We start from the raw sequence: 13428 nt of genomic DNA, 5'->3' as shown, positions 1-13428 counted from the left end.
TTAATCAACCTTGGCTTGCAAAAGACTTCTTATGAGCTCTATTTTAAATATTCAAATAAATAGGTGACTGCGCCAGTCAGGCCAATCCCAGTCTACTAGATTGACAAACTGGAGACTTAGCTGACTGGATCAAGAAACTGTCAGAGTATTGAGGGAGTTCTGTTCAAATCTGAACATCAATGATGTACTAGGGAACTAGGCACTGACTTGTTGGTACATTATATATTCGTATGTCCAAAGGTACAAAATAGTAAAGACACAGATGAAGTGACCCAGATGCTGCCTTGGTTTCATTTCAAGCTGCTGTAATGTTTTGTGTTCCTTTGTTTAAAGATAATGGGAAGTTCATCCAAGTTCAGAAAGCAATCAAGCTAGTGATCAAAATTTCTTTTGAAAGTGATTCCACCATCCAAGTCTTTGAAGCCATGGTAAGGGTTATGAGAAGCCTCCTTTCTGCCCACAGAATAATAACTGTATCCGAGCTGCTCTGTGGTAACATGGCAATTAAGAATTATGATAATGAGAGCCTGAGGCTGGGTCTCCATGGTAGAGCACTCTCTTAGCACTCGTGAGACCTTGGGTTCAATTCTCAGCACCACATAAAAATAAAATAAAGGTATTGTGTCCGCCTACAATTTATATATATATATATATATATATATATATATATATATATATATTTTTTTTTTTTTTTTTTAAGAATTATGATAATGAACTCTTGCATATGGCTCATGACCTGGCCATGTAGCCCCTCCCTACATTCAAAAACACTAAGGTAGGGATCCCCTGTGCTTGGATGAATCTGACAATGTGTGTTCCTCCTGACAAGAATAATGAGATATACAGGGCAGGAGTTGGGTCACTTCTGGTGGAATTTGGGATTCTGAGCCTCCTATTGTGGATTACACATTAGAGTGGGTGACCAGGCAAGCAGTAAATACTCTGTGGAACTTCCAGAGCAATGATATGGGACTATTCATCAATGTTGTGAACATCCAGACAGACCACTGAGTTGGAAAACAGTCACTTGGATGCTGGGCTGGCCTCCTTTTATGAATACCTCTGGAAATCTTACATTCTCTTCAGAGAAAAAAGAAGGCCTAGAAATGTTTAATTAGAGCGTTAAGAAGTACTTAAGAAGAGGGATGGAAGCCTGTAATAAAGGAGAAGAAAAATCCTCCACTCTATGTCAAAGTGAACATTTTAGTGGGAAGCTCATGAACACCTGAATTAACTATCCACAGTCCTTCTCCTGAAACTGCAGATTGTGAAGGAAGATGTGGAAGATACCCTCTGCATCCACGTCTTTTACTGTGCCACATGGAAATGCTCTGGGGCTCTCCCTGAGAGATACAGCTGGTAGCTTCAGGACACTGATAGTCTCTTCTACCCTGGGAGACTATACCTTGTGGGATTCACACATCTCCTCTACCAGGCAACCAAGAATCCTTTCTACCTTCACATAGGAATGAATATTATGCAAAGTTTGGAAATGTGCACAAATGCCAAAAGTAGGTGTTTACTTACAATTGCTGTTTGATGAGAATTCAATCTGGAACCAAATGTACATTTACCACAGTTTTGCATAGTATCTGTGGACAAACATCATCGCCAATCACCCTTGAAGGAATTATCTGAAGATGGATAATAGGATGAAGAGGGAAAGTTTGTGGATAGACCAAAATCTCTCAACATCAAATCCAGCTCCAAATGTGTTCATGTTCCCAATGAAAGGAGATATTCCCCACCCTTAACGAATATCTATATGTGACAGATTGGCCAGGAGGATGGCTTTATTTGATCCACTCTCCTTTGTGGGGCCTCATCTTAAACTCACCTGAATACATGAATCCAGACCACACCAAAATTTAGTCTGAAGGGGAAGGGGTGAAATCTGGCTGTCTGTGATGGAATTCTGTCCAACTTCTCACCCATAGCTGGTTAATTCTTGAACATTAAGTGTTTCCTTTCTGTTCAATACAATGCCCTGTTTTTCTTGTTATAATTTTAAATTTTAAAAAATTCAAATAAGTAAGCATTTTTACATGCCATTAACTATGAATAATACTAAAAATCGTGCACTGAATAACTTTTTCTCTTGCCAGACAATTATTTTTTGACATGGTATAAGCAGTCATTAGCTTTCAGTTACTCTTTTTCTAATTTTTCATACTCTGTGTGTGTGTGTGTGTGTGTGTGTGTGTGTTGGTGTGTGTGTGTCTTAAATAACCTTCTGTAGTTCTCTCATTCCTAATAGTATGAATTGATCTTGTATATTCTGACTTCAGATTTACTAAGGGTTTATCAATTATATCAAACAATTCAAAGAACTAGTATTTGATTTTACTTATTTATATGTCTATTTGTTAATTGGGATCTCATTATTTTCTAATCTTTACTATACAATTTTTACTTTGAATTTAATTTCTTATTATATTCTATATGGTAGAATCTTTGGCCATTAATTTAAGGCTTTCTTCTTTTCCATTGTAAAGATTTAAATTTGTAAATTTTCCTGTATGTTTTAACTGTGTTGCATAAATTTTGTAATATTGGGTTTTAATTTTATTGAATTAAAAATATTTTCTGACTTAGCTAAACCAGAAATAGCAGGGAGATAGAGAATACAGGAAGACAGTAGGGAAAGAGAATACTATGAAATCCTGGATTTCAGAGTAAGGAGAGGAACTAAAAAATTTTGGTATGCTTGGAATTCAGAACCAGGGCAAAAATGCTGAGAAATAAGGCCAAACAGTAGTAGTGTTCAATACAGAAGGTTTGCAGATCATAGTGGATTTTTTAATAACATGTAAGAGATAACTCATTTTTTTCTTCCCCAATCCTTTCTTTCACAATTTAGGCAGAAATTCTAAAACCAGATGCTGTATGATACCTAGTAGTTTTATATCTTTTGCTATATTTAAAAAAAATCATCTCAAACCCAATAGTTAAAAACAGCAACCATTTTCTATTACACACAATTCCACGAGTTGCATGAACAGATTTTTTATTGGTCTCATCTGGGCTTAATCAAAGAACTACATTCAGTTAGGGACTTGGTTAAAATTTGTTAGTCTTTTTAGAGCCCTACTTACATATCAGTACCTTCAACAGGGATGTTTGAAATGGCTGGAATGACTGGGCTCTATCTTCCTGTGATCTGCCATCTTGAATTTCTTCACAGCAAGATATGCTCAGGGCTTCAAAGAATGATATCAAAAACTTTATAAGTCTTTTGAGGTTTAGAATCAAAAGGCACACAACTTATGTCCAGTCCTCTATGTTAGGGAAAAGCATACAAAAATATCTAACCAGATTCAAGGAATAGAAAAGTAGACCTAATCAGATTCAAAGAACTCCACCCCTTGGGGTTCCGAAAAGATAGTCATATATTTTGTTACAGTCATATATATTTTGCTTTTTTTCCCAGTTTGATTGATTATGTAAAATAAATTAAAACCTACCAAGATCCAAAGAAGTTTCAAACAGTTATAGTATCTTACTAAGTCTAGTATCTTGTTATTTGCATTTAGTTCACATAGTGATAAAGTACTTGGAGGAGTTATCACTCCTTTGACTCCAAGTATTATAAAAAGAAAATTTATATGCCCCATATTTTTTATCAAAGATATTTTCATTATGGGAAGAACAGGAAGCACATAGTCTTCAGTAAATGATAGCAACTTTGATAATTAGTCATTCACAATTGACCCAATTCCCAATAGTGAATTATATTACTTGATTAGGTTCAATTTTGCTGAGGGTGTTTTTATTATTTTTCTCTTCTTGTGATTCTACTCTTTGAGATATCATTCCCATATAATGAGAAAAAGCTTATATTTTCATTTGGATATCTCACTAAGACTACCTCCTATCTCTAGAAAGTAGGGACCCCAGAGGTTTTCTAAAATTCTCTGCCATTGCTGTCTTTTCAGTTCAATCTGTTTGGTCTCACTTAATAGGTTTGTCTTTATTTTTAATATGATTGTAGTCCACTGCATGATTCCTAAAGTCACATTCAAAAATTTTTAAAGATAGAACTCAGTTTTAGGTAGATTGTTAGACTATTATAAAACAATATCTTTAAGATTCTATGAATCTCTTCTGTATAGCTGAGTGGGTCCCAAGTATCAAATTGAGTTTCTCTGAAATAATTTTTTAAAGTCTTACAGTTAGACCTTTAATTTTATCTGTTCCCTAAGTCTGTCTTATACTAGAATCTTTTACTAGTTTGAGAGTCTGGGTGAGTGCTATGGTGGGATGTGATGTATCCTCCAAAAGTTCATGTGTGAGACAATGCAAGCACATTCAGAAGCGAAATGATTGAGTTAGGAGAGTCTTAATACAATCAGTGTATTGATCCTCTTATGGAGATTAACTGAGTGGTAACTGAAGGCATGTAGTAGGGTGTGGCTGGAGGAGATGGTTATTAGGGGTGTGCCTTTGGGGAATATATTTTGTATCTGGCAAGGGGAGTCTCTCTGTGCTTCCTGGTGTGATATCTTGAGTTTCCCTCTACCACACTCTTCTGCCATGATGTTCAACCTCACTTGAGCCCTGAGAAATGAAGGCAACCATCTATGGATTGAGACTTCTGAAACTGTGAACCCACAAATAAACTATTCCTCTTCTTATACTTGTCAGGTCTTTTAGAACCAGCAATGAAAAAACTGACATTTTATAAAATCAATGAGCAAAAGAACAAGTTTCATTTTACAACAAAACAAGTCCTTTTCTATCATATATTCTTTACATTCTGCTTTTACACAATAGTTTATTCTTTCATTGTATGCTTATGCTACAACTTCATCCAATTAATTGATAATATACTGTACCTCTTAGCTACACTCCCAGTCCCTGACATATTATTCATATCTGCAAATGCTTTTATGGATGATTGTTTTTCCTCCAAGACCATATTTATCTATTTTTCACATCATATTTTTGTTGTACATTGGCCCTTATAGATTATTATTGTAAATTTTATTATGCCACATTGTTCTAAAACCTGTTTTAAAAATAACAGGTAAATTATTCGCAGACCACCTTAATCTGTCAAGACTTCTTGGTTTTAATCTTCATTAGTATAGGTTAGCCTTAAATCTTAAGATATGGCACTTGAGATGGTTAATTTTATTTTGTGATATTCCCACATGTTTGATAAAACATCATTTCAAGTTGTGCCTGTGAGAGTGTTTCTCATACAATTAACAATTGAAGTCATGGAATTACTAAGGAGATTTATTCTCCCCAACATCAGGGGGTGTCATCCAATCTTTTAAAGGCTAAGTAAGAAAAAATTCCATCTTTCTGATTGTCTTCAACCTGAGACATCAATCATCTGCCTCCGACTCAAAGTAAGACTGACATTTGCACAATTGCTTTCCTGGTCTCAGGTACTTGGATTTGGACAGAAATTTTACCATGAGCTATTCTGAATTTCTAGTTTGCCAGCTACAGATCTTAGACATTTCATTCTACAAACTTATGTGAGATAATTATTCACAGTAAATCATAATCCAATTGGTTCAATTTTTCTGGGGAACTTACATCTTAAGCATTGCCATTGTAGCATCTCAGTTGAAGACACTTGGTTCTCACCTAGTACACTTCACTCTCACTGAGTTTAATGTTGAACTTCCTTTCTATAGCACTATGATGGCTCTGAAATCTCTTCTTGGCTCTCCAGCTTCACAAGTAAGCATTCTGTAATTAGTTTCTGGAGTTTTGAGCATGTGTGTTTTGCTAGTTGTCAAAGAAACAGAGAAATAATTATGCAGATTTTCGGAGACTTCTTTTGCTGCTATCTTCTTTTTAGAGTCTTGCCCTCAAGTTCTAGACACCCATGTAACACATCACATTCTCCTATATTCCCTACATTTTTTCTATTCCACTGTTTGAATCCATAACTGAAAAAATACATGGTTTTCCAATTGAACTGCTTACTGAGTAGATGCAAGTATATATACAAATAATATTTATAGTCTAAATATTTCTTGGTCAATTTTGGAGGATTCTATAACCATTTTGTAGCAAAGAATTTGACCTTGACCAAAGGAAGGTGGAGCCTTTGTCCCAGGTTCTGGTATGTAACTTCTACACCCTTGTAAGTTCTCCGTGGACATTAGTACCTTAGCTATTCTTAGTGGGCTCCTTGATCAAATCTGGTGGTTCATATTAAGGAGGAAACTCATGGGATGCTTCCAGGTCATATAATGACACTCTGACCCTTGCAAATGACCACATACTTAGTCCGGAGAAAGTGATGCTGTGAGACTCAGAAACAAGTTGGCATGGGTTAAATATTTATAGTCTCTCAAAATTCATGTGGTGAAGCTCTTAATCCAACTGTGATGTTATTTGGAGGTGTGCCCTTTAAGAAGTAATTTAGATGAAGTCATGAAGGTAGAGTCTCCATGATGGGTTTAGTGACCTTATAAGAAGAGAACAGAATACACTTAACCTTGTGAGATGGTAAGAAGGTAGGTATTTACAAACAGAAGATAGGCCCCCTCACTAGACACTGTTGTAAGCAACTTGATTTTGGAATTTTGAGCCTCCAAAATTGTGATCAATGAATATTTCTTGTTGTTTACAATGCCCACTTTACAGTATTTTGTTATGACATCCCAAACTAACTAAGACACAAGGCAAGAATGTCCTCTCTCTTTCCAGTCAACCTCCTTCTAGAAGCTATAGCTAGTGTAATCAGTAAGAAATGAAAATAAATTGTACACAGATTGGGAAGGAAGAAATAAGACTCTTTAATTCTCAGATGACATGACAGTGTATGTAAAAATCTCCCAAAATGACACAGAATTCACCTTGAAATAATAAGCAAATACAGTAAGGCTATTAGGTCTAAGATTAACAGACAAAAGATAATTGCTTTTCCATACAGTAACAATGAACTATTTAAATTTGAAATTTATTTTAAAAATCATTTATAATAGCATCAAAAATGTGTAACATAGCATCTGTAGTCTCAAAAACTAAGGAAAGAGTAAACAAAAATATTGATGTTATGTCAAAGTGACACACGTTACAACCAAAAGAACTGGCAGTCATCAAAGTTGGAAAAAATTTGAGTAGCAAAACAAACAATGTAGTGTTAGATTTTCACACAAAATAGAAAATAAGTGACTTTGAGTCTATACTGACAGGAATACATGCTGAATAATTAAACAAACAAGAGAAAATAGACATCCATGCAGAAGAATTTCAAGTAATCAAAAATAGACACTGAGGGACAGGGAGTAAAACTCCCCCCTCTTTGGGTTTGAGCTATATCCAGTGACTTTTTCAAAGTGTACGATATGTAGTGGAGGAGAATAAATTTACAGTGGTGAACATACAAACTTTGTTTTAGTTAGATTATCAAGGACTATAGCAGCATTGATGAATAAATAATGTAGATATTATTATACCCTTGATATAATTTAATGAAAATCGAAATTTACTTCTGTGGTTTTCCCAGAAAAATCCCCAAACCAGATTCTAATTAGGAGGAAAAGTAGGACAACTTCCAAATAAGTGACATTGTTTTAAAAAAATACACACACACACTCTTGAGTAATAATCTTCAATCTGTCAAGATTATTAAAGAAAAAATTCTGAGAAACAGTCACAACCAAGAGTCACCTAAAGAAATACACTGACAGCTAAATATAATGTGTTATGCATGCATGATAGGGTCCTAGAGCAGAAAAAGCAAGTAGGTAAAAACTAAAGGAAGCAAAGTTGTTAGTGCACGGCAATGTATTAGTTGGTTAAATGACACAAATTTCCTATGCTCGTATAAAATTAAAAATAGGGGAAACTTAATTTATGTGGAAACTCTGTACTATCTTTGTAATTTTTCTATAAATCTAATACTGTTTTAAAAATATTTTATTTTTGGTACTGCAAGTGTTTGCCTTTACAGATTTGTCTTTCTCATCATATCAAGTACTGAATTTCCATATTATAGTAGTTACAACTAATCATTTTAGATTGCTTGATATTTATATAATTTATTTTAAAATTATTTATAGGCAAACAAATACATATGTATTATTTGATTGCATCTTTCATATACATATATATATATATATCACCTCCCCAAAACCTATAACAATCTCTTCTGCATAAATATTCATGAATAAGTTTATGTATAAAAGTGTATGTGTATATATATGTTTGTGTGTGTATACATGATTATATATAGGAATAGAAATATTCTAAACATAAGATTCCTAAACATTTCAAGGAGGTATTTTTTAATTTCAATTTTTTTTTTTTTTTTTTTTTTTTTTGGTGCTGGAGATTGAACCCATTCCATTTTACCTAATAAACACTCAGTCATAGGTGTGTTAAACTGAGCCACATTCTAACCCTTTTTATTTTTTAGTTTGAGACAGGGTCTTGCTAAGTTGCTGAGGCCAACCTCGAACTTATCTTCCTGCCTCAGCCTCCCAAATTGCTGGAATTACAGGTGTGTACCACCACTCCCAGTGATATAAGGTATTTATTTTAACTTACCATCTTGTAATTCTATTTTCATCCTCATACAGCTAATTCAACATTCTTTGGTCAAAATTGTCATACAAAACACATATAATTCAAAGTGGAAGCAATAAACTAGAACTGTTTAATATTATCATGGTAACAAACTTGTAAAGGAATATATATATATTCCTTTACAAGTTTATATATATATATATATGTATATATATATATATATATAAAACACATATATATATATACATATATATATATATATAAAAGCATGGCCATATATACATATGCTCTAACTGAGAGAATTTCTATGAGGAGTCCAAGGTTATTTTCTCAAAAGGAGGCAAATTCCTTTATCTCTCTAATGACTACTTGATATTTTCACAGAGAGTTATTATAATGATCACAGGTAATGTATCACCAGACTCTTATATACTGTAAAATTTCTGACATAGCTGTATTTGTCAAACTCTGTGCAGACACTCTGTGGTTGCTCAGGCAGGATTAGTTTTGCTGAAAGTCCAGCAGATAGAGGCCACTTAATAAACCTTTGCGGCTAGTCAAAATGACATCCTATTGATACCATCTGGATATCTGTTGGAATCAAGTTTAGCTCTACTGGTAGAAACCAAAGTGGAGCCAGTGAATAGCTTTCTATACAGAAATATGTTTTAAAAGGAGTGTTTAATCAGTAAGCTTGTTGACTAGTTGTATTTCAGTCTTATGATTTGATAAGATAGGGAATTTAACAATGTAGAAAATTTTAATAATAATTCATTTTAAAAAACTCATGGAAAGTAAAATAAGTGTTTTAAACTTTTCCATTTTACCTAATAAACAGTCATTCTAACAATTACTTTTCTTGTTCTGCATAGACGCTAGTCCTATGTAATTTCATCAATTTAAATCCACAGGCATAGGGTCATTTGTGCAATCATTCAGTCTTTGTTTCCTAGGAAACAGACTAGTCAAGAGATGGGAAATGGCCACCCACTTTCTTCGCCACTATTATTTGATCCTGCACTAATCCATGTAATTTATGAGGTTTTTTTTTTTTTTTCCTTTTCTAACTGCTCTTATTCAGCTGTAGTTTTAAGGCTGTTTTAGAATCTCATTTTCATTTCACATTTTATATAATCCTAAAATCAAATTGTTAGTGACATTCAAATGGTAAAATTCTTCATTGGCATAATTCATATTGAAATTCTATATTTCTTTTTAGCAGAAATTAACAATGCTATCATACATTTTGTGAAAATCAGAGAGTAATAAAAATCATATCTGGAGAGGTAGGTATGGAAAATTACTTTTTAAAGAAATGTATTATATTGATTTTCATTTGAAATATCATATATAAAGATATATAATTAAAAGTATATTGTGAAAATATTATAAATTATCTTGTCTGAAGTTAAACTGTGTATGTACATGTGACTACTTACAATCTCAGTTGTCTACAATATTCAGTACAAAATAAATGCTTGACCTCAGTGTTGCATTTTTTATATTCTCTAGAATTTAGTATTCACAAATACTGATGAATATTTTTTAAAAAGTTATTTACTCACAAACAAACTGTTGTATAGTTATGTACTCAGTATACTGGAAAAACTTGTTCTTAAAATTACAGTGTATAATTACACCATTCTAATTATCCAACTCCATAGGGCATGACTTATTGGGGTTGTTCACTAGTTTCTAAATACAGTAAAAAAATATGGTTTCTTGTATTATGTAATCTGAAGGTCAGTGACTGGCAATTTGGAAAGGTGTCCTGGACTCTGGTGTTGGAATGAACAATATTTTGCTCAAGAGGACAAAGTTTACTTCTAGCTAGGTAGTAGGTAATGGGACTAAGAATGAACTAGTTGCCTTAAAACTAGTAGACTTTGAATAATTGTCAAAATTTTTTAGCCATTGATTAAAAAAGGAAAGCATTATACGATTTAAGACTGTGGATTATATTATATAGAGTTAATACCATCACATTATTTCACTTACAAAATAGATATTTTTCCTTCATTTCATCATATAGATAAGTATTCTATTTGTATTTTGGCCATAGCTATTATATATATATATATGATAATTTATGGGATTATATTGTAAAAATATTTAAAAATGCATTAGTATTATTTGTGATGGTAACCAGGGTCTCCCTTCACATTATATCAGGTGGTAACAGATACTGACATTATTTATCACCAGTGAAGTTAATATTTACTTACTTGGATAAGGGAATTAGCCAAGTTTTTCACTAAGAAGTTATTATTTTTCCTTTCTATACCTTATGGGTGGACTTTATCTTCTAATTTTACCATCAAAGTATTGTTTATTTCTCTTTAAAAGTCCCTCTCTTCACTATTCCCTGTCTTGATCTTGTTTTTTCATAAGGGACCCAAGATAGATGAATTTTATACCTGTGTTCCAACCTATAGGAAGGGAAGGCAAGCAAGATCCATTTTAAAGAGTGCTCTTATTGTATGATTTCATCACACAAGTTTCAAGAGTAGCTGGAGAATGTCTCCAGTTTGGAATTCACATTTTCAGTACAATACCAATTTGTATACAATTTAAATCTCATTTTCTAAACTTTCATTTTTATCACTTTTCTTCTTTCAATTCTATATGCTTATTTATATTTGTTTCATTTTCATAATTCTATGTGTATGTTGTGATGATTACTCTATTTTCTGTCTCTTATATTCAAAAGTAGACCTTTTATCTATGATACATTTATTTGGTTCTGTATTCCCCGTTTCGTGCTACAAAATGTCAACCCTTTCCCAACTATATACAATAGAGGACTATTGAATTTACTCTTAAAAGTAAAATATTCACTTAGTTTGATCAGGTGAATATCATAAAATTTTTAATATCTGGGACTATGAAGATCCTTAATTAGCCTAGTTCTATATCCCTCTTGGGAGATTAGTGCATGTGGTAGGTACTCTTTCTTACATGTTATGCATCAGGTTATGGGTGTCCCTTATTTTGTGCAAATGGTATATTCATAACCATTCTTATTTTTTGTTAACACATTGTGCTATTACAGAGGAGAAAGTCCAGTGACATCTTTCTTATTTTTAAATCTTGTATCCTTTAAATCTGAATATCTAACTTTTTTTGTAGTTCTGTTTGCTAATTTTATTAGAAATCACAAAACTAAACTGACTAATTTTGAGAGGCATGTGTTTTAAAAGGGAACTTAGGAACAAAGTTTAAGATATTTTACTGTATAACTTCTTACTAAATTTACACCTAAGTCTGTCATCAAGCTAAATTTGATGTGGTATTCAATGGCATCCTAAAAATTAGACGAAATGGGTACAATTTTAAACAATGTATTTAAAATTTAAATTTGACTTTTTTGTGTGGAGGCATAAAATTCTAGCTGATGAAGTCTTCTCAAAATAAAACATGGGATTCGGCTCTGGGCTTTCTCTCGTGCTTAGGAGACTCAGTTTGCTCTGCTGTGCAGGTGCAGAAGATCCCTAGGGAGCAGGTCTGGCCCCTGAGCACCAGGAAATGAGCATCCTCAGGCCCAGCTTTAAGTTCTAACTGGCCAGATGTGTGCAGGCACCCCAGCATCCTCCCAGATAGTGCAATGATTGACAGAACTCAGGATTCAAGAAGAGGAGGTATTGAAAGACTTGGGACCAACTCAGAGCCGCTGGATGAGATTCTCCCACAAGGTAAGAATACCCCAGACTGAGTGGCAGGACCTGACTGCAGGCAGCTTCTTGGAGGAGAGTCACCCAACGAGACACTTTGGCACAGAACAAGTCCAGACGAGTCTGGTCCCCCTTTTGTTGACCATTGGTCAACAAGTAGAGACACCTCTGCCCACTAACAAGGAATATACACCACCTGAAGGCCACCACCCCTACAGGGGCAGCTTCTTTGTGGATCACTGCATTATCAAGTTCCTCCAAGACTTCAGGCTACTGAAGGCTAGGAGGTGAATTATTAGAAATCTACAGGGACACTATAAGTCAATAGGGGAAATCTGTAGTACCTCAGAGTTTCACTATAGAGGGGAAGATACCTGAGCAATATGAGAAAACAAGGGAAGAAAATGTCCCAAACAAACCTAGATGCTACATCAATAAAATCCAATGACAGCATGGCAGAAGAAATGTCAGAAATGGAGTTCAGAATGTATATAATTAAAATGATCAGAGAAGCAAACTATGAGATGAAATAGTAAATGCAGGCTTTGAATGATTGTACCAATCAACAGTTAAAGGAACAAATGCGGGAAGCAAAAGATCATTTCAATAAAGAGTTACAGACACTGAAAAAATACCAAACAGAAATCCTTGAAATGAAGGAAACAATAAACCAAATTAAAAACTCCATAGAAAGCATAACCAATAGGATAGAACACCTAGAATAAAGAATCTCAGACATTGAAGACAAAATATTTAATATTCAAAATGAAATAGAACAAACAGAGAAGATGGTAAGAAATCATGAACAGAATCTACAAGAATTATGGGATATCATGAAAAGACCAAATTTAAGAATGATTGGTATTAAGGAAGGCACAGAGAAACAAACCAAAGGAATGAACAATCTAGTCAATGATATAATATCAGAAAATTTCCTAAATCTGAAGAATGAAATGGAAAATTAAGTACGAGAGGCTTATAGGACTCCAAATATACAAAATTACAACAGACCCACACCAAGGTATATTATAACGAAAATACCTAACATACAAAATACAGAATTTTAAAGGCTGTGAGAGAAAAATATCAAATTACATTCTGAGGGAAATCAATGTGGATATCAGCAGATTTTTCAACCCAATCCCTAAAAGCTAGAAGGACCTGGAACACCATTTTTCAAGCTCTGAAAGAAAACAAATGCCAACCAAGAATCTTATACCCAGCAAAACTTACCTTCAGATTTGATGATGAAATAAAA

General features: G+C 33.7%; 1 pseudogene; it reads left to right on the top strand.

Moving 5' to 3' along the window:
- Positions 1 to 230: 230 nt before the first annotated feature.
- LOC124961435 (ER degradation-enhancing alpha-mannosidase-like protein 1) lies at positions 231 to 1801 on the top strand (annotated as a pseudogene).
- The last annotated feature ends 11627 nt before the right edge of the window (positions 1802 to 13428 follow it).

This window comes from Sciurus carolinensis, chromosome 12 (genome assembly GCF_902686445.1).
Source record: "Sciurus carolinensis chromosome 12, mSciCar1.2, whole genome shotgun sequence".
Taxonomy (NCBI): domain Eukaryota; kingdom Metazoa; phylum Chordata; class Mammalia; order Rodentia; family Sciuridae; genus Sciurus; species Sciurus carolinensis.
This window is presented reverse-complemented; position numbering and strand designations above follow the sequence as displayed.